The 23027-nt window shown below is 39.0% G+C and overlaps 1 non-coding gene across 1 annotated transcript; it reads left to right on the forward strand.

Annotated features, from left to right (window-relative positions):
* Positions 1-2149: 2149 nt before the first annotated feature.
* Positions 2150-2255, forward strand: LOC148581311 (small nucleolar RNA R71). The gene has a single exon (XR_015897661.1). It is a non-coding gene; the product is annotated as a small nucleolar RNA R71 (small nucleolar RNA).
* The last annotated feature ends 20772 nt before the right edge of the window (positions 2256-23027 follow it).

Consider the following 23027-nt stretch of genomic DNA (forward strand, 5'->3'; position numbering starts at 1 on the left):
AACAGTATAACTCAATAAAAATCAAATAAATAATAAAATTAACGCAACGGAAAATTAACTAAGGATACAAAATTATCGGGTTGCCTCTCGACAAGCGCTTCTTTACCGTCACTAGCTTGACGGTCAGCTCCTCTAAGGAGGAGGATTATAGGGGCTTAGCTCTTTACCCCTCACTGTGAATTTCTTTCCTGTGTCCCCATAACGTAGCTCAATATGCTCCAGAGAGAGGATTCTGTTTACCGTATAAGTCCACACTGGATTGCTAGTTAACACCACCTTCATTCCTGGGGAGAAACCTTTAGTGGGGATCTTTTTGTTCCTCCATCCCCTGGGTACTTTCTTCTTTTTGGGGACCTCCTCCTTGGTGGATGATGCATTCCCGACACCAAACTCAGGTTTGATGTCAGGAGGGATTTTATTGATTGTTACTAAAGAAGGTTTGAGCTGCAAATTCTGCTGTGCATCATCAGGGGGTTCTTGAAGGTTTGGAGTAAGAAGTTCAGTTTGCATGCACCTCTCTTCTTCACCTGCTGAATATATATCTTTGAAGACATAAAAGACCAGTTGCTGATTATGCACTCTAAGCATTAATTCACCCACCTCCACATCGATTAGAGCTCTCCTAGTGGCTAGAAATGGTCTTCCTAGAATTATAGAGGCGTTCTCATCCTCCCCCGTGTCAAGAATCACAAAATCTACTGGGAGGAAGAACTTACCCACTTTGACCAAGATATTCTCCACTAATTCGTATGCAGGCTTCATAGATTTGTCTGTCATCTGTAATGCTATCCTTGTGGGTTGTGCCTCTTAGATTTGCAGCTTCTTCATCACAGACAAGGGCATTATATTGATGCTTGCTCCCAGATCACATAATACTTTCTTAAAGGTTGTGCTCCCAATGGTGCATGAAATTTGAAAGCTCCCTGGATTCGGCATCTTCCTTGGCAAGTTATTCTGAATGATGGCACTACATTCCTTAGTCAGGACCACTGTCTCATCTCCTTTTAAAGGCTTCTTCTTTGACAACAGCTCCTTCATGAACTTGACATAAAGAGGCATTTGCTCCAAAACCTCAGCAAAAGGAATATTGATTTGTAACTTTCTGAAGACTTCCAAGAACTTTGAAAGCTGCTTGTCCTTAGTCTCCTTTTGAAGTCTCTGAGGATATGGCATTTTAGGCTTGTACTCAGGAGCCTTTGGCAGTGTAGGATAAGTGTCAAGAGAGTTTGGGAATGGGTTATCCACACGCTTTGGAGGGACTTCCTTCTTCTCCTCTAGAGCTTCCTTTTCAAATGGCTCCTCATTAACTTGTGCTTCCGTACTTGCCACTTGTCCACTTATCAAGGTGATAGCCTTGTATTCCTCTATTGGATTTGGAATTGTGTTACCAGGAAGGCTATTAGTGGTCCTCTGATCAATTTTATTAACTTTTGTGGCTAATTGACCCACTTGAATCTCCAAGTTCTTGATTGATACTCTGGTTTCCTGTCTAAAACTTGCCAATATTGCTTCCAAATCATTGTTCTATTGGGGCTAAGAAGTTGCTTGCTGAGATGACTAAAACTGGTGGTTATTAAAATTATTCTGTTGAAAACCACGCTAGAAATTATCATTAAAATTTTATGGCCTCTGAGGTTGCTCTCTCCACCCAAAATTTGGGTGATTTCTCCACCCCTGATTGTAGGTCTTAGAGTATGGATCATTGTTGGAATTTCTAGGACTACTCCCCATGTAATTGACCTCTTCAGAAGAGGATTGAGCATAATCATAATTATTATTTTGCACAAAATTACCTGTCATGTCATAAGGGACCTCTTGAGGTGCATTCTGAGTATTGATAGCTGAAACTCGCATTCCACTCAACTGTTGAGTAAGTAAATTCATTTGCTGAGACATAAGCTTGTTCTGAGCAAGAAGAGCATTAACAACTTCCAATTCCAACATGCCTCTCTTCTGAGAGGTCTCAGAGTGCAAAGGATTCCTGTTGGAGGAATATAAGTATTGGTTATTAGCAACCAACTCAATAAGCTCAATAGTCTCCTCTGGTGTCTTCTTCATGTGCAAAGAACCACCTGCAGAATTATCTAAGCGCATCTTGGACATTTCACATAAACCCTCATAAAAGATATCCAGCTGAGTCCATCTAGAGAACATGTCCGGAGGGCATTGCCTAGTCAGTAGCTTGAATCTCTCCCAAGCTTCATAAAATGTCTCACCATCTTTCTGTCTGAAAGTCTGAACCTCCACCCTTAGCTTAGTCAACTTTTGAGGTGGAAAAAATTTAGTCAGAAATCCAGTGACAACCTTATTCCAAGTATCCAGACTCTCCTTGGGTTGAGAATCTAACCACAACTTTGCTCTATCCCTCACAGCAAATGGGAAGAGCATGAGTTTGTGCACCTTAGGATTCACTCCATTGGTTTTCACAGTGTCACAAATCTACAGAAAATCAGAAATAAATTAATTCGGGTCTTCCTGAGGAAGTCCATGATACTGGCAATTTTGTTGCACAAGAGTGACAAGCTGAGGCTTCAGTTCAAAATTGTTTGCAGCTATGGGAGGCATCACAATGCTTTTTCCATAAAGATCTGCATTAGGAGCAGTGTAAGAGCCAAGCACTCTTCTAGGTTCCTCATTCCCAATTGGATTTGCCACATTGGCATTAACAGCATTATTATGATCCATGGTTGACTCTGTAGCCTTATAAAGTCTTGTTTGTTGTAAACGCCGCCTAAAAGTCCTTTCAGGTTCAGAATCAAAGTCTAACAGAGGTTCCTTGTCCCTGTTTCTGCTCATAAATAGACAGAAGACAAGAAAAGATGGGATTCTCTACATCAGAGTGCAGAGAATTCCCAGTGAGGTAACCTGTATAAAAGAAATAAAATAAAACAACTAAATAATTAAAGTAAAAAAATTTTGAAAATTATAAAAAAAATAAACAAGAAATTTAAAATAAAAATAACTAGGGGACACCAAACTTAATTTCAGAAATTAAAAAAAAATATATGATAAAATTTTTGTTTTTTGTTTTTTTTTTTTTTTGAAAATTAAAGACGAAAATAAAACAAAACTAAGAGAATATAGAAAAAATAATGGAAGGAAACAAAAAAAATAAAAGAAAAAAATAAAAAATAAAATAAATTAAAAATTAAAAAAACGGATCAAAGAAAAAAAAATAAAAAGTGAAAAGGAAGTAAAAAAAACAAAAAAGAAGAAACAGGAGCAGGGTGAACGAAGAGCAAGGGAAAAAAATAAAGGAAAAAAATGAAAAATAAAAATTAATAATACTAAAATAAAACTAATTCAAAGAAAAATTATCTAATCTAAGAAATCAAACAACTAATAGTTGTCAATCAAAGTCAATCCCCGGCAACGGAGCCAAAAACTTGGTGCAGAATTTATAACCTACAAACTAACCGGCAAGTGCACCGGGTCGTACCAAGTAATACCTCAGGTGAGTGAGGGTCGATCCCACGAGTATTGATGGATCAAGCAACAATGGTTGAGTGATTGGCTTAGTCAGACAAATAGAAAAGAGTGTTTTGGTATTCAAACGCATTAACAGTAAATTCAGAAAATCAGAAAGCAAGCAGTAAATTAAGGTGAAATATATATGGAGAAAACAGTTAAGGCTTCAGAGATATCTATTTTCCGGATTGACTTTTCTTACTAACTATTTTAATCATGCAAGATTTAATTCATGGCAAACTATATGTGACTAAACCCTAATTCCTTAGACCTTTTTAGTCTCCTCTAAAATTCATCAACTGCCAATTCCTTTGTCACTTAATTCCAATTAGAGGGTGAAGTTCCATTCTAGTTTATATGCCACAGAAATCCTAATTACCCAAATATAAGAGGATTATATGTCATGTATCCCGTTAAGTCCAAATAATTAGAAATTTAGGAGAAATTATTTTCAAGCTGTTGTTCAAGTAAAGAGCTTTTCCAAGTTATACAAGAACTCAATTAGAACAAGGGTCATACTTCCGTTCCACCCAAATACATAAAATAAAGAATGAAAACAATTCTTGAATTATAAATCAGTACATAAATTAAAATAGAAAAATAATAGTATCAATCCATACAATAGATAGAGCTCCTAACCTTAACAATGGAGGTTTAGTTGCTCATGGTTCAGAGAGAAAATAAGAATTCTGAAAAACTGTAAATTGTGGAATGAGGTAGAAGAGAAAAAGAGAGATTCCTTTTATATCTAATCCTAATTAATGTAAAATATATTTTCTAAAACTAAATAATATATTTTCCTATTTGTAATTAAAATAAAAGATTTAATCAAAATTAAATAAAAAACAATCGTGCAGCATCAAGCAGATGAAAGGGGGACCACTGCTCCCTTTTTAACTAGAGCCTGTAATCATGTGCTTTTGGAGAATTTGTGGTTCTGGCGCCTAACTTGAGAAATTCCAAGTTAGGCACCACCTTGACCATACAGCTGGAAGAGAAGTGTATACTATTATATATCGTTAGAAAGCTTTGGAAGTTAGCTTTCGAATGCCACTAAAATCACGACAATCAGACCTCTGTAGCTCGAGTTATTCAGGTTTGAGTGCAGAGAGGTCAGGGTTGACAGCATCATTTGCCTTCTTCTCTTTTTCTGCAGAAACTCCATCAAATCCAGCCGAATGCTACCTAAAATAAACTGAATTGCACACGACTCAAAGTAGCATCCATAGTGGCTAAAATATAATTAATTCTTGATTAAACTCAACAAATTGAATACAAATTCACTAGGAAAAAGATAGGAAAGATGCTCACACATCATAAATCTGTCCCTAAAGGACGCGCCAATTTATATTTTGTTTCCCTCTATATATTACTGGCGAATTTACCGTCTAAAACTAAATCTTCTGGTAATTACTTAACCTTATGAATTTGACGCTGTTATCGCCAGTAAATCAGATAGTAACTTCGTCGCTACTCTGCGACGCTAAATCCGATGGTACTCAGCATTTTTGTTGTAGTAAAACTTTGGAGAAGTATTCAAGGAATGGGATGTTGAAGGCTTCAGAGGTGTTTAATTCTTTGAAGAAGTAATACTTGTGTTTTTCTACTTTGACTCATGCAAAAATCTTTTCACAGCAAATCATTTATAATTGAACTACAATTCCTTGGCAATCTAATTTCTCTTAACTTAATTAATCGCCAGTTCCTTGGTCAACTAAATAAGAGAAGAGGTTAAGCATGGTTTCGATTTAAAGCTATGTAACTTTTCTATATACTATTCCTAGTCAAGTTAAAAATCATGAGAAAGAGTTTCAAGCTAATTCTGATATTAAATTTTCCAAAGCAATAACAGAATCCAAGACAGAATTAGAATATTTTCCAATATTTCTAACCATTAAAGATGAAGAATGAGACTCAATCTTGAAAAAGTAGAAAATCATAAATCAAAATGAAGAAAAAACTTGAAGAGAAAATAGAGATCCTAACCTTTAACAAGAGGAGGTTTAATTACTGATGGTAGAAAAGAAAATAACCTAAAACTAAAGAGTTCCTTGATCCGTAGACTCCCAGATCCAAAGATATCTCTCTCCGAACCTTGTTCACTTATTTATATTCTAGTTTCCTAACTAATTAAAATTCTAAAACTAATCTTATGTTCCGAATAGTAAGATAACAACTTATTCAAATTTAAATCCAATTTCATCTAAATCCTAACAACTAACTCTTATCTTTCTAAAAGAAGTTGTCGCTAAATAATTTTTTAAATCTTGAATCTTTAGTTGATTTTAGAGCTTCTTAGGAGTTGAAATTGGAATTGGCGTTGGGCTTTGAAGAATTATGGGCCAGTGGGAGTTGAAGTTGCCCTTGGAGCCGGGCTCCAGATTTGAGTGCTGGCGTCCATTACCTTGACGACTAGGTGGCGCTAGGCGCCAGTGACGTTAGGATTTTTGCTGGTAAAGAATTTTATAAAAATAGTCGCGTTGTAGATATAGTTTCTAAACCGACAGAAATTCCTTCATACAAAAGTTTTGTTTGTCACTTAAACAAACCCAATAAAATTGATAACCGAGTATTTAAACATCGGGTCGTCTTCTCAAGGAATTGCAGGGAAGTATGTTCTTATTATTGGTTATGAGTATTGTAAATTGGGGGTTTAAAATTAAGGAACCAGTATGTTAAATGATAAGAAAAATAAAATAATAATAATAAAATAAACTCTTGGCAAGGTATTAGAACTGGAAATCCTGTCCTTGTTATCCTTATCAGATGTGATGAGAATTGGGTTTTAATCCCACTTAGTTAAGTCAAGTGGACTAATTAGCTTGATCCTCAAGTCCTAGTCAATCCCTGTGGGAAGACTAGCTTTAGAGCGATCTAGATCAATTAGTAATCTGCCAATTTCAACCATTGCTGAGTTTGACAACTCAAGTGTTACCAATTACTTAACCAAAGCCAAAAGGAAAGAGAATCTACATGAATAAAAATATCTTCAGATTGAAACTAACAGTAACATAAACAAAAGAGAGCAATCATAAACTGAAATACCTCAAATAACATTAATTAAGAGAATTATCTGTAACATAGAAAAGTTCATAAATTAAATTTAGAAGATAATAAAAAGGAAAATTGAACCTGATAAAAAGGGACAATCATAAAAGTAAGAAAAATCCTAAATCCTAATCCTAAGAGAGAGAGGAGAGAACCTCTCTCTAAAAACTACATCTAAATCATGAAAAGTGAATAATTAGAGACTCCTTTTTTTTGAATGGATGTATTCCCCTACTTCATAACCTCTGATCTGTGCCTTCTGGACTTGGATTTGGGCCAAAAAGGGCTTCAGAAATCGCTGGGAGCGTTTTCTGTAATTTCTGGTGCGTGGCCTCTGTCACGCGTCTGCGTGGGTCACGCGGTCGCGTCATTTGGAGTTTTCCTTGTCACGCGTTCGCTTCGGTCAAGCACCCGCGTCATCTGCGTTTTGCTCGTGACGCGCGATCGTGTCATTCACGCGTTCGCATCGCTGCCAGCTTCTTCAAAAACTCCATTTTGTGCTTTCCTTTTATTTTTGTATGTTTCCTTTCCATCCTTTAAGTCATTCCTGCCTTAGAAGATCTGAAACTACTCAACACACAAATCACGGCATCGAATGGTAATAAAAGGGTAATTAAAATAATTATTTTTAAAGCATAGGAAACATGTTTTTGACATACATCACATAATAAGGAAGGGAAAGTAAAACCATGCAATTAACATGAATAAGTGAGTGAAGGATTGAATAAATCACTTAAATTGAGCACAAAATATATCATAAAATATGGGTTTATCAACCTCCCCACACTTAAACAATAGCATGTCCTCATGCTAAATCCAAGATAAAGAGTAAGGTAAGGTTGAATTGGTGGAATCTCATGTAATGCAATCTATTCTAAATGTAACTACCTAAATGAATTATGCAATTCTAATTGTTATTCACTTGTATATAAAACTTACATGTAGTTAAATTAATTCACATTCTCAAGGAATCATATATGCATAGCCAAACCTTAGATAATGATAAATAACCTTTACAATTGAGATGGGAAAGAGAAATATTTTATAAACTTGCAAGACAATTAACAATTTAAGCAGAGATATATGTTGATGAGCTATTGAACCCTCACTGGATTTTGTGTTTACTCTCTAGTCACTCAGTGTTTATTGGGTTAATCACTCTATTCTTCTTTTTATCCTTACTTTCTATAACATTGTTCTTCATCTAAGCAATCAACCATTATAGAATATAGGCATACAAAAATCATGAGGTCTTTTCTGAGGTTGTAATGGGGCCAAGGTAAAGGTAATGGTATATGTATAAGGCTAAGTAAGCTAATAAGTGAATCCTTGATTAGTCTAAGATCTCACCTAACATACATATTTTGTAATTCAAAAGGTTTCTTTACCTATTTACCCAATTTTTCCCACTTTTTATGTTACATGCTCATGCCTTAATTTTAATTTTTGTCCCATGTGCATTGCTCTCTTTTTTTTTTTCGCATTTGGGGAATTCTTTTGTATCCTCTTATTTGGGTACTGAAAAAAATATATAAATTTTTTTTAATGCACATGGTAATTTAATTGCTTTGATTTTACATGAGCATGCTTCCCAAAATTTTATTTTGAAATATTTTTATTCTTTTTAACTTTCTACCTTTGTTTCTATCATCCATGTTCCCATAAGGTTCCCCACACTTAAACAATTACACAATTTCTATCTTAAGCTAACCAAGGATTCAACTTGGGATTTTTATTTTGTTTTTCTGCTTAAGGCTAGTAATGTGGTTTATAGAACAGGAGGGGTTTTAAAGGCTCAATGTAACACCCTACCATACAGAGCCTTATGCTTAAGTCATAAATCAGAGATGGCAAGGTATTACGACCTCTAAAACAAAAATTTAGTACATATAGTAGTATGAATGATTGATTATAACTAGGAGCCTTTATGGAAAAAAAGGGGTAAACAAAAACCGTAACTCAAAAGCGCAACACTCCGATCGATAACGCAACGAGCAAAGGATAAGCGAACACGAGATCATATATATAAAGGAGTGTCAAAAACAGGAATATCAAGACTCAAAATCCGGTTGCGAAGATAACCGGCCTGAGCATAGCAATATATACATATAATAAAATAAGGAAAACCCCAAAGGAAACCCAAAGGGACACAAATACAGAAATCTAATCTCCAAAAATCCCCTCTAGAAGGAGTCATCACAGTTTGTATTATTTAATGGAGATAAAAGTATCTAAACAAGATATATAAACCAAAACAGAGCCCCGAGAACAAAGATCTTCGCTAATCCGGAAGTCTCCAGCATGCCTCAGCGAGAAACCTCACGCCCTGCATCTGAAAACCACAAAATCCGCATGGGTGAGAACCAGAGGTCCCCAGCACGGTAACAGCTTCCACATATATAATACATAATAATAGAGGAAAGCCGAAGGCAATCCTAGAACTTCCTCCAGATAATATCAAAGCTTATAAACAAGCTAAACCGTAAGTGGCAACTGACTAAAGATTCTTCAGTCTAACTAATACTTCCCTTTCCAATTCCTTCATACCTCCCAACCGCCAGCAAGAGTATAATATAGCAAACACAGTTATATCAGACAAGAGATTCACAAATAGGAACAGATAAGGTATTTAGACAATTAGCAAGTAATATGCAGTCAAACAGGCAATCTCAAACAATTCATGTAGTATGCTTATGATGCATGCCTGTCCCTAGTGGCTGATGATATCATCTGTCGGTTATAGAGCCAACCCGACAAGTCCTGGTAGCTAACCATTGGACTGTCCCTCTGTCGTGCATCCCCAACTCGAGTTATACTCATCATAAACTTGATCATAATCATGATCCATATCCATCACCCTCACTGGTGAATATTTATCCATCACCATCACTGGTGAATATTTATGGGGGCGAGCTCATCCGGGACTTTCACAGTGCCCGGCCACACTTACGACATAGGGTCAACAGAGCTTCGAGTCTCAACCTGGAGCACATGGTGGCTAGCCATTGCTACTACCCAGGGAAACCCTCATCTCCAATGGTGGAAGTACAAACATTCACAATTCAATCAACAGCATATATGCATTTATACTTGGCCATAAACATGGCTCCGCCGTAACACGGCAATAATCTAGCCATCCGGCTCACGGTTAAATCCATAACCAGCCAATTCATTAACAATTATGGCCCTTCGGCCCATGGCATAACAAGCACTTCCACCGCCATTCTCCGCATCTCACATAATCATCTTTGATCATCAATGATCATTCATTTTTCCCCTTGCTTCACTCACAAGTTACCACATCCACTAGCCCTTTTTCTCATGCTAGGCATATCATAATGATTTAAGACATAAGTGGTGAGATCGGAGGCTTAGAAGTATGAAATTTGGCTTTTAAAACTCAAAAATCAACTTTGGGATGAAAACAGGGCCACGCGTACGCGCACTCCACGCGCACGCGTGGATGGCCTTAAAACTCATCGACGCGCAAGCGTCATACGCGCGAACGCGTGGGTTGAAAAATAGCCAAACGGCGCGCACGCGTCAGCCACGCATACGCGCGAATACATTGTGCCCCAGGCACAAAACTGGCACAACTCTTTGGAAAATGGCTGGGCATTGGGTGCAACACATTCGGCGCGCCCGCGCACAACACGCGAACGCGTGGATGGCGCTTCCTGGAAGAACGGCGCGTACGCGCCAAGTGCGCCTACGCGCGAGGGGTCATTCTGCTAAAAATTTTCTATGTTAAAAGCTGCAGAATTCACAGATTCAACCCCCAATCTTCCGACGGTCATAACTCTCTCATTTTAAATCATTTTTCACCCGTTCTTCGAATGGCATGGACATCCCGGATCCAATTTTACTTCTAAACAGATTTGGCACAAATCAAAGATCCGTAGTCCAAGTTATGTCCCGTCAAAGTATGCCCAAAAACCATATTTTCATTCAAAACCACAAAGTGCCATTTTCAAAACAAGCCACTTTCAACTCTTTTCAAAATCAATCAAAACATGCCAATTTCAACCCTTCTCTTTGAAATCATTCAAAATGTACCAAAATCAACCACAAGCCATCCTGAACTCACATATTGACATTTTACCAAAATTCCCAAAACTACATCCAACCATTTTAACACTTCTCAATCAATGGCTAAAGGACAAACACAATCTCATGTCATACATCCTTCTCATCCCAATTTCCAATAATATCAATTTTCAAATCAACCATCATTATACATGATCAACATCATACTCACCATCAACATGGTACCACCCATCAATTCAACCTCAATCATCCATCAAGCATATATCACAACATGCATTTCTCATATATCACACAATCAAGGCATCAATATTCATAATCACATATATGAACACATCATATATCTCAACCATTCAACAACACCAACAATTCAATGCCTATCTTAGGGCCTCTAGCCTAAGTATTTCCTACCACATTACATATTAGATACGGGAAACCGAAACCATACCTTAGCCGATTTCCCAAGCTCAACCGGAGCACTTCCAAACCACTTGTCCACAAGCTCTCAAGGTATCAACACCTCCAAGAACAGATTTTATCACACAAAACCCTCTTCCAAGCTTTCCAAAATCACCAATCAAGCTCCAATATTCACATATACACAACCTAAGCCACAATCACCATAACCATACACAACATCTCAATACCCAAATGGTGCACGAATTGTGAATCACACTTTTCACAACGCGTACCACTAACCAGCAAGTGCACTGGGTCGTCCAAGTAATACCTCACGTGAGTAAGGGTCGAATCCCACGGAGATTGTTGGTTTGAAGCAATCTATGGTTATCTTGTAAATCTTAGTCAGGAAGTCAATTATGTTTATCAGTTGAATTGCGAATAAACAATAGAGCATGGATTAAAGGTTACTTGTTATGCAGTAATGGAGAATATGTTGGAGTTTTGGAGATGCTTTGTCTTCTGAATCTCTGCTTTCCTCTGTCTTCTTGTTCACACACGCACGTCCTCCTATGGCAAGCTGTGTGTTGGAGGATCACCGTTGTCAATGGCTACCTTCCATCCTTCCAGTGAAAACTACGCTCACGCGCTCTGTCACAGCACGGCTAATCACCGGTTGGTTCTCGATCCGGTTGGAATAGGATTTACTATCCTTTTGCGTCTGTCACTAACGCCCAGCCTTCAGGAGTTTGAAGCTCGTCACAGTCATTCAATCCTTGAATCCTACTCGGAATACCACAGACAAGGTTTAGACTTTCCGGATTCTCATGAATGCCGCCATCAGTTCTAGCTTATACCACGGAGATTCTGATTAAGGAATCTAAGAGATACTCATTCAATCGGATATAGAACGGAGGTGGTTGTCAGGCACACGTTCGTGGTTTGAGGAAGGTGATGAATGTCACAGATCATCACCTCCATCACAGTTAAGCGCGAATGAACATCTTAGATAGGAACAAGCGTGTTTGAATGGAAAACAGAAATACTTGCATTAATTCATCGAGACACAGCAGAGCTCCTCACCCCCAACAATGAGGTTTAGAGACTCATGCCGTCAGAGAATACAAAGTTTAGATCTGAAATGTTATGAGATACAAAATAAGTCTCTAAAAGTTGTTTAAATACTAAACTAGTAGCCTAGGGTTACAAAATATGAGTGGATTATGATGGATGATGCAGAGATCCACTTCTGGGGCCCACTTGGTGTGTGCTGGGGCTGAGATTTAAGTGAGTCACGTGCAGAGGCCATTTGTGGAGTTGAACGCCAGTTTTTGTGCCAGTTTGGGCGTTCAACTCCAGCTTTTGATCCTTTTCTGGCGCTGGACGCCAGAATTGGGCAGAGAACTGGCGTTGAACGCCAGTTTACGTCGTCTTTCCTTGTGCAAAGTATGGACTATTATATATTGCTGGAAAGCCCTGGATGTCTACTTTCCAACGCAATTGGAAGCATGCCATTTAGAGTTCTGTAGCTCCAGAAAATCCACTTTGAGTGCAGGGAGGTCAGAATCCAACAGCATCAGCAGTCCTTTTTCAGCCTGAATCAGATTTTTGCTCAGCTCCTTCAATTTCAGCCAGAAAAATACCTGAAATTACAGAAAAACACACAACTCATAGTAAAGTCCAGAAATATGAATTTTTCCTAAAAACTAATGGAAATAAACTAAAAACTAACTAGAACATACTCAAAACTATATGAAATTAACCCCAAAAAGCGTATAAAATATCCGCTCATCACAACACCAAACTTAAACTGTTGCTTGTCCTCAAGCAACGAGACAAATAAAATAGAAGACTAATAGGTTGAGAAGCAATAATATCTCAGAGTTTTTGAGTGAAGCTCAGATTCTAATTAGATGAGCGGGACTAGTAGCTTTTTGCTTCTGAACAGTTTTGGCATCTCACTTTATCCATTGAAGCTCAGAGTGATTGGCATCTATAGGAACTTAGAATTCAGATAGTGTTATTGATCCCCCTATTTCAGTGTGATGATTCTTGAACACAGCTATTTTATGAGTCTTGGCCGTGGCCCTAAGCACTTTGTTTTCCAGTATTACCACCGGATACATAAATGCCACAGACACATAATTGGGTGAACCTTTTAGATTGTGACTCAGCTTTGCTAAAGTCCCCAATTAGAGGTGTCCAGAGTTCTTAAGCACACTCTTCTTTTTGCCTTGGACCCTGACTTTAACCGCTCAGTCTCAAGTTTTCACTTGACACCTTCACGCCACAAGCACATGGGTAGGGACAGCTTGGTTTAGCCGCTTAGACCAGTATTTTATTCCTTTAGGCCCTCCTATCCACTGATGCTCAAAGCCTTGGGATCCTTTTTATTTGCCCTTGCCTTTTGGTTTTAAGGGTTATTGGCTTTTTGCTCTTGCCTCTTGGTTTTAAGAGCTTTTGGCTTTTTCTGCTTGTTTTTTCTTTTTCTTTCTATTTTTTTTCGCCTATTTTAATATACATATATATTTTTTTTTTCTGCAAGCTTTGTTCTTTGCTGCTTTTTCTTGCTTCAAGAATCATTTTTATGATTTTTCAGATTATCAATAACATGTCTCATGTTCATCATTCTTTCAAGAGCCAACATATTTAACAGTCTTAAACAACAAATTCAAAAGACATATGCACTGTTCAAGCATTCATTCAGAAGACAGAAAGCGTTGCCACCACATGTTACTAATTAGAATTTTTCTTATTAAAAACTCGAAATTTTATTGCCTCTTATTCAAAAGATCTACTATTTTATTCATGTTTGCTGATGATGAGAAAAATAGACTATAACTTAATTGGGGATAAAATCAAATTAGACACTAATTACTACTAATGATCATGTAATGAAGACACAAACATAGATAAGCACTTAACATAGAGAAAACGAAAAACAGAGAAAGTAAGAACAAGGAACGAGTCCACCTTAGTGATGATGGCATTTCCTTCCTGAGGCACCAATGATGTTCTTGAGCTCTTTTATGTCTCTTCCTTGCCTTTGTGGCTTGATTCCTAGTGATTTTTGGTATTTCTATCCTCAGTTGCTTCCAATAATTATGTGGAGGGAAGTGCATCCCCTGAAGTATCTCTTGATTTGCAGCCACATGTTCTACCACTGAGCTATAGATCCTTCACATAATTGTTTTACCACATCAAACTTAGAATGTTGCTCGCCCTCGAGCAAAAGAAGAGGGAATAGATGAAAAAGAAGATGTGGAAAGAAAAAAACTAGGATTATGAGGAGGGAAGGTGGGGATCCTGTGGGGTCCACAGATCTTGAAATGATCCTGTGAGGTCCACAGATCTTGAGGTGTCAAGGCATTTACATCCCTGCACCAATTTGGGCATGCAAAATGCCCTTGCACACAACTCTGGGCGTTCAGCGCCAGGTTGGTGCCCATTTTGGGCGTTCAACGCCCATTTACTAGCCATTTCTGGCGTTGAACGCCAGAACCATGCTTGGTCTGGGCGTTCAGCGCCAGGATGTTGCCCATTTTGGGCGTTCAGCGCCAGAACCATGCTCTGTTCTGGCGTTGAACGCCAGACAGGTGCTTCCTCCAGGGTGTGATTTTTCTTCTGCTGTTTTTGATTCCGTTTTCAATTTTTAATATTTGTTTTGTGACTCCACATGATCATGAACCTAACAAAACATGAAAAACCATGAAAGTAAATAAAAATTGGGTTGCCTCCCAACAAGCGCTTCTTTAATGTCCTTAGTTGGACCTTGCTGAGCTTTTAATCTAGCTTCAGCCTTGAGCATTCTTGCTCAATGTTGCCTTCTAGATAATGCTTGATTCTCTGTCCATTGACAATGAACTTCTTATCAGAATCAATATCTTGAAGCTCCACATAACCATATGGTGATACACTTGTAATCACGTATGGTCCCCTCCACCGGGATTTCAGTTTCCCGGGGAATAGCCTGAGTCTAGAGTTAAACAACAGAACCTTCTGTCCTGGTTCAAAGATTCTAGATGACAGCTTTCTGTCATGCCACTTTTTTTATTTTTCTTTATATAGCTTGGCATTTTCGAAAGCTGTGAATCTGAACTCCTCTATCTCATTTAGCTGGAGCAATCTTTTTTCTCCTGCTAATTTGGCATCAAAGCTTAGGAATCTGGTTGCCCAGTAGGCCTTATGTTCCAGTTCCACGGGCAGGTGACATGCCTTACCATACACCAGTTGGTATGGATAGGTCCCTATAGGGGTCTTGAATGCTGTTCTGTAAGCCCACAGAGCATCATCCAAGCTCCTTGCCCAATCCTTTCTACGGGTATTTACTGTCCGTTCCAGGATTCTCTTTAATTCTCTATTAGAGACTTCAGCCTGCCCATTGGTTTGTGGATGATATGGAGTGGCCACCTTGTGGCGAATTCCATACCGAACCATGGCAGAGTAAAGCTGTTTATTGCAGAAGTGAGTGCCCCCATCACTGATTAGTACTCTAGGGACACCAAACCTGCTAAAAATATGTTTCTGGAGGAACTTCAGCACTGTTTTAGTATCATTGGTGGGTGTGGCAATAGCCTCAACCCATTTTGATACATAGTCAACTGCCACCAGAATATAAGTGTTTGAGTATGATGGTGGGAAAGGTCCCATGAAGTCAATTCCCCATACGTCAAACAACTCAATTTCCAAGATTCCTTGTTGAGGCATGGCGTAACCATGAGGCAGATTACCAGCTCTTTGGCAACTGTCACAATTACGTACAAACTCTCGGGAATCTTTATAGAGTGTGGGCCAATAGAAGCCACATTGGAGGACCTTGGTGGCTGTTCGCTCACCTCCAAAATGGCCTCCATATTGAGATCCGTGGCAATGCCACAGGATCCTCTGTGCTTCTTCTCTAGGCACACACCTACGGATAATTCCGTCTGCACATCTCTTAAAGAGATAAGGTTCATCCCACAAGTAGTACTTTGCATCAGTAATTAATTTCTTCTTTTGTATCCTGTTGTACTCCTTGGGTATGAACCTTGCAGCTTTATAGTTTGCAATATCGGCAAACCATGGTGCTTCCTGAATGGCGAATAAATGCTCATCAGGAAACGTCTCAGAGATCTCTAGAGAAGGGGGGGCGTCCCTTCCACTGGCTCTATCCGGGACAGATGATCAGCCACTTGGTTCTCTGTCCCTTTTCTGTCTCTTATTTCTATATCAAACTCTTGCAGAAGTAATACCCATCTGATGAGCCTGGGTTTTGAATCCTGCTTTGTGAGTAGATATTTAAGAGCAGCATGGTCAGTATACACAATCACTTTTGATCCTACTAAGTATGATCTGAATTTGTCAATGGCGTAAACCACTGCAAGTAATTCTTTTTCTGTGGTTGTGTAATTTTTCTGGGCATCGTTTAGAACGCGACTGGCATAATAAATGACATGCAGAAGCTTGTCATGCCTCTGTCCCAATACTGTACCAATGGCATGATCACTGGCATCACACATTAGCTCAAATGGTAATGTCCAGTCTGGTGCAGAAATGACTGGTGCTGTTACCAGCTTAGCTTTCAGCGTTTCAAACGCCTGCAGGCACTTTGTGTCAAACACAAATGGCGTGTCAGCAGCTAGCAGATTGCTTAGAGGTTTTGCGATTTTTGAAAAATCCTTTATAAACCTCCTATAGAATCCTGCATGCCCCAGAAAGCTTCTGATTGCCTTAACATTGGCAGGTGGTGGTAATTTTTCAATTACCTCTATTTTTGCTTGATCCACCTCTATTCCCTTGTTTGAGATTTTATGCCCAAGAACAATTCCTTCAGTCACCATGAAGTGACACTTTTTCCAGTTTAAAACTAGGTTGGTTTCTTGGCATCTTTTCAGAACAAGTTTCAGGTGATCAAGACAGGAGCTGAATGAGTCTCCATATACTGAGAAGTCATCCATGAAGACTTCCAGAAATTTTTCCACCATATCAGAGAAAATAGAGAGCATGCATCTCTGGAAGGTTGCAGGCGCATTACATAGCCCAAAGGGCATCCTTCTATAAGCAAACACTCCGGATGGACATGTGAATGCTGTTTTCTCTTGATCCTGGGGATCCACTGCAATCTGGTTATAGCCTGAATAGCCATCCAAAAAGCAGTAATAATCATGACCTGCTAGTCTTTCTAGCATCTGGTCTATGAATGGTAAAGGAAAATGATCCTTTCTGGTGCCTGTATTGAGCCTTCTGTAGTCAATACACATGCGCCACCCTGTAACTGTTCTTGTAGGAACCAGTTCATTTTTTTCATTATGAATCACTGTCATGCCTCCCTTTTTTGGGACGACTTGAACAGGGCTCACCCAGGGGCTATCAGAAATGGGATAAATAATCCCAGCCTCTAGTAATTTGGTGACCTCTTTCTGCACCACTTCCTTCATGGCTGGATTTAGCCGCCTCTGTGGTTGAACCACTGGTTTGGCATTATCCTCCAATAGGATTTTGTGCATGCATCTAGCTGGGCTTATGCCCTTAAGGTCACCTATGGACCACCCAAGAGCTGTCTTGTGTGTCCTTAGCACTTGAATAAGTGCTTCCTCTTCCTGTGAATTTAAAGCAGAGCTTATGATCACTGGAAAAGTGTCACCTTCTCCCAGAAATGCATATTTCAAGGATGGTGGTAGTGGCTTGAGCTCGGGTTTAGGGGGTTTTTCCTCTTTCAGAAGAAAGTTCAGAGGCTCTTTCATATCCCCTGAATCCTCCAAATCAGGCTGAACATCTTTAAAGATGTCTTCCAACTCTGATTCGAGACTCTCAGCCATGTTGATCTCTTCTACCAAAGAGTCAATGAGATCAACTTTCATGCAGTCTGTTGATGTGTCTGGATGCTGCATGGCTTTGACAGCGTTCAACTTGAACTCATCATCGTTGACTCTCAGGGTTATTTCCCCCTGTTGGACGTCAATGAGGGATCGTCCAGTTGCTAGGAAGGGTCTTCCTAGAATGAGAGTAGCACTCTTGTGCTCCTCCATCTCCAGCACAACAAAGTCAGTGGGAAAGGCGAATGGCCCAACTCTGACAATCATGTCCTCAATCACGCCTGATGGGTATTTAGTGGAACCATCAGCAAGTTGGAGACATATCCGGGTTGGTTTAACTTCTTCAGTTAAGCCAAGCTTCCTGATAGTGGATGCAGGTATTAGGTTGATGCTTGCCCCAAGATCGCATAAAGCTGTCTTGGTGCAATTACCTTCTAATATGCATGGTATCAGAAAACTCCCAGGGTCTTTAAGCTTTTCAGGAAAGCTCTCTAGAATGACTGCACTGCATTCTTCAGTGAGGAGAACTCTTTCTGTTTCTCTCCAATCCTTTTTATGACTCAAGATCTCTTTCATGAACTTGGCATAAGAAGGTATTTGCTCAAGTGCCTCTGCAAATGGAATCTTTATTTCAAGAGTCCTGAGGTAATCTGCAAAGCGAGCAAATTGCTTATCCTGCTCCTCTTTCCGGAGTTTTTGAGGATAAGGTATCTTGGCTTTATATTCTTCAACCTTAGTGGTTAAAGAAGCCTTTTTAGAGGGGTTGTTATCAGCACTTGTGTGTGTCTGATCCCTCACTGGCAATTGAGTGCCAGAGTCAGAAGCTGGAGTGAAACTGGACGCCAGCTCCTTGTCTGCTTCTGGCGTCTGAACGCCAGAACTGTGCCCATTTTGGGCGTTCAACGCTGGATTCTGCCCTATTTGGGCGTTCAACGCCAGATTCTTGCCCATTTCTGGCGTTGAACGCCAATCCTGCTTTGTTTCTGGCGTTGAACGCTAGTTCTGGGCATGGTCTGGGCGTTCAGCGCCAGCCTTCCACCAATTTTCTGTCATTTTAGCGCCAGACTTATTTTTCCCTGGGCTCTTACTGTCCTCAGGTGAATCTTTGGTGGGTTGCTCATTTCTTGACTTTTTGATGCCTTGAGGTGGGGTATTTAATGTTTTCCCACTTCTTAATTGAACTGCTTGGCATTCTTCTGTTATTTGCCTTGACAGCTGCTGCTTTGTTTGCTTAAACTGTTCTTCCATATGTATATTAGCCATCCTTGTCTCTTGTAATCTATCTTTGAATTCGGCTAACTGCCTTGTTAGGAAGTCCAATTGCTGATTGAATTCAGCAGCTTGTTCTACAGGACTGAGTTCAGCAGTTGCTGTTTTAACCTCTTCATTCATGGAAGGGTTGCTGCTTAGATACAGATGCTGATTCCTGGCAACTGTATCAATGAGCTCTTGAGCCTCTTCAATTGTCTTTCTCATGTGGATAGATCCACCAGCTGAGTAATCTAGAGACATCTGAGCTCCTTCTGCAAGCCCATAGTAGAAGATGTCTAACTGGACCCACTCTGAAAATATTTCAGAGGGGCATTTTCGTAGCATCTCTCTGTATCTCTCCCAGGCATCATAAAGGGATTCATTATCTCCTTGTTTAAAGCCTTGGATGTCCAGCCTTAGCTGTGTCATCCTTTTTGGAGGGAAATATTGATTCAGGAATTTTTCTGTCAGCTGTTTCCATGTCCTTATGCTGGCTTTAGGTTGGTTATTTAACCATCTCTTAACTTGATCTTTTACAGCAAATGGAAACAGTAACAGTCTGTAGACATCCTGATCTATTTCTTTATCATGTACTGTGTCAGCAATCTGTAGAAACTGTGCCAGAAACTCTGTAGGTTTTTCCTGTGGAAGACCGGAATACTGACAATTTTGCTGCACCATGATAATGAGATGAGGATTCAACTCAAAACTACTGACTCCAATGGAGGGTATGTAGATACTACTCCCATATGAAGCAGTAGAGGGGTTAGAGTATGACCCCAGAGTCCTCCTGGACTGTTCATTTCCGCTTAGGTCCATAATGGAGAAAGGGATATGATGTAAAATAGAGAAAATATTATTTATGTTTTTGTTTTTGTTTTTTTATTTATTTATTTATTTATTTATTTATTTATTTATTTATTTATTTCGAAAATAAATCAAAATAAAATAAATAAAAATTGAGTGAAGATTTTCGAAAAACTGAGGAGAGAGAAAGTGGTTAGGAAATTTTGAAAAGGATATGATGATTTTTTTTTTTTGAAAAAGGTTTTAAATTTTAAAAAAATCTGAATTTTTGAAATAGATTTCGAAAATTTGTTTTTAAAACAGAGAGAAAAGATATTTTTGAATTTAAAGAGGAGAGAGAAAAATAATAAGATAGCACAAGATTTAAAATTTTTAGATCTAATGCTCCTTGTTTTTGAAAATTTTGGAGGGAAAACACCAAGGAACACCAAACTGAAAAATTTTAAGATCAAGACACAAGGAAAACTCAAGAACACTTTGAAGACTCACAAGAACACAAGAACATGAAGAAAGAACACCAAACTTAAAATTTTTAGAAAACCAAACCAAAATTTTCGAAAACCAAAGGGAAATCAACAAGAAAACACCAAACTTAAAGTTTGGCACACAATTTAATAGAGAAATTATTATTTATGAAAAAGGTTTTGAAAAGAATATAAAAGATTCTAACCCAATTACCAAGAACACAGATTAACGCTCTAGCCAAATGAGTTATGAATGTAACACTTGTTTTGAAGAAGTAAAATTTTTTTTTTTTTGAAAAAATTAACAAGAAAACACCAAACTTAAAGTTTGGCACAGGATTTAATAGAAAAAATTATTTTTGAAAAAGATTTTAAAAAATATGATAGCCAATTACCATGAACATAAACACCACGTTCTAACTAATTGAGCTATAAATTTAAAGTGTTTTAACAAGGGATAAATAATAAAAGACTCTAAACCAAACAAAAGAAAAAAAAATTTTTCCTAATCTAAGCAACAAAATAAACCGTTAGTTGTCCAAACACGAACAATCCCCGGCAACAGCGCCAAAAACTTGGTGCACGAATTGTGAATCACACTTTTCACAACGCGTACCACTAACCAGCAAGTGCACTGGGTCGTCCAAGTAATACCTCACGTAAGTAAGGGTTGAATCCCACGGAGATTGTTGGTTTGAAGCAATCTATGGTTATCTTGTAAATCTTAGTCAGGAAGTCAATTATGTTTATCAGTTGAATTGCGAATAAACAATAGAGCATGGATTAAAGGTTACTTGTTATGCAGTAATGGAGAATATGTTGGAGTTTTGGAGATGCTTTGTCTTCTGAATCTCTGCTTTCCTCTGTCTTCTTGTTCACGCACGCACGTCCTCCTATGGCAAGCTGTGTGTTGGAGGATCACCGTTGTCAATGGCTACCTTCCATCCTTCCAGTGAAAACTACGCTCACGCGCTCTGTCACAGCACGGCTAATCACCGGTTGGTTCTCGATCCGGTTGGAATAGGATTTACTATCCTTTTGCGTCTGTCACTAACGCCTAGCCTTCAGGAGTTTGAAGCTCGTCACAGTCATTCAATCCTTGAATCCTACTCGGAATACCACAGACAAGGTTTAGACTTTCCGGATTCTCATGAATGCCGCCATCAGTTCTAGCTTATACCACGGAGATTCTGATTAAGGAATCTAAGAGATACTCATTCAATCGGATATAGAACGGAGGTGGTTGTCAGGCACACGTTCGTGGTTTGAGGAAGGTGATGAATGTCACAGATCATCACCTCCATCACAGTTAAGCGCGAATGAACATCTTAGATAGGAACAAGCGTGTTTGAATGGAAAACAAAAATACTTGCATTAATTCATCGAGACACAGCAGAGCTCCTCACCCCCAACAATGAGGTTTAGAGACTCATGCCGTCAGAGAATACAAAGTTTAGATCTGAAATGTTATGAGATACAAAATAAGTCTCTAAAAGTTGTTTAAATACTAAACTAGTAGCCTAGGGTTACAAAATATGAGTGGATTATGATGGATGATGCAGAGATCCACTTCTGGGGCCCACTTGGTGTGTGCTGGGACTGAGATTTAAGTGAGTCACGTGCAGAGGCCATTTGTAGAGTTGAACGCCAGTTTTTGTGCCAGTTTGGGCGTTCAACTCCAGCTTTTGATCCTTTTCTGGCGCTGGACGCCAGAATTGGGCAGAGAACTGGCGTTGAACGCCAGTTTACGTCGTCTTTCCTTGTGCAAAGTATGGACTATTATATATTGCTGGAAAGCCCTGGATGTCTACTTTCCAACGCAATTGGAAGCATTCCATTTCGAGTTCTGTAGCTCCAGAAAATCCACTTTGAATGCAGGGAGGTCAGAATCCAACAGCATCACCAGTCCTTTTTTAGCCTGAATCAGATTTTTGCTCAGCTCCTTCAATTTCAGCCAGAAAAATACCTGAAATTACAGAAAAACACACAACTCATAGTAAAGTCCAGAAATATGAATTTTTCCTAAAAACTAATGGAAATAAACTAAAAACTAACTAGAACATACTCAAAACTATATGAAATTAACCCCAAAAAGCGTATAAAATATCCGCTCATCACCAAACATCATAGAACAACAAATCACACTAGGGTTGAGAATCTTACCACACCCAAGGTACAAGGAGACAAGATTAACCTTCTCCTCCAAGAGAGTTGGGTCCTATAACATCAAAGAACCCAAAATCTCAACATTTTTGCTCATGAAACTCGAAATCAAGGGCTGGAATTTCGAACAGTAAAACGTGGCTTACCTCAAGATTGATTGTATGAGTTTTGTAGAGCTCTCCGCGGTGAATGCGTGGCCACAAACGGAGCGGCAATTGGAGCTCTAGATCAAAAGTTATGGTGGTTTGAAGATCAAGTGAGAGATAGAACTTGAGAGAGTGTTCTTCCTCCCCTCTCTTCAATTTTCAGCGTGTATGAGTGTTGTGTGAGGAGAGAGAGTGCTGAAAACTAGGTTTCTAGTTTAGTTTAGTTGGGCCAAGGGCCCACTTTGGGTCCGGTTGGTCCGGTTTGGCCCGTTCGGTCCAATTTTGGTCCGATTTCTATAAAATTGGTACCGAAATCCTCGTCTCAATCTCCTCTATCATATTAAGCCATAAAAATAACATTTTTGGCTTTCTAGAATAAATTTTCATTTATGGGTTAATTAGCCGTTAATTAACCGGGTCTTACATTCTACCCACCTAATTGG

The sequence above is a fragment of the Arachis ipaensis genome, chromosome B10, assembly GCF_059453495.1.
Source record: "Arachis ipaensis isolate K30076 ecotype BB chromosome B10, ASM5945349v1, whole genome shotgun sequence".
In the NCBI taxonomy this organism is placed as follows: Eukaryota; Viridiplantae; Streptophyta; class Magnoliopsida; order Fabales; family Fabaceae; genus Arachis; species Arachis ipaensis.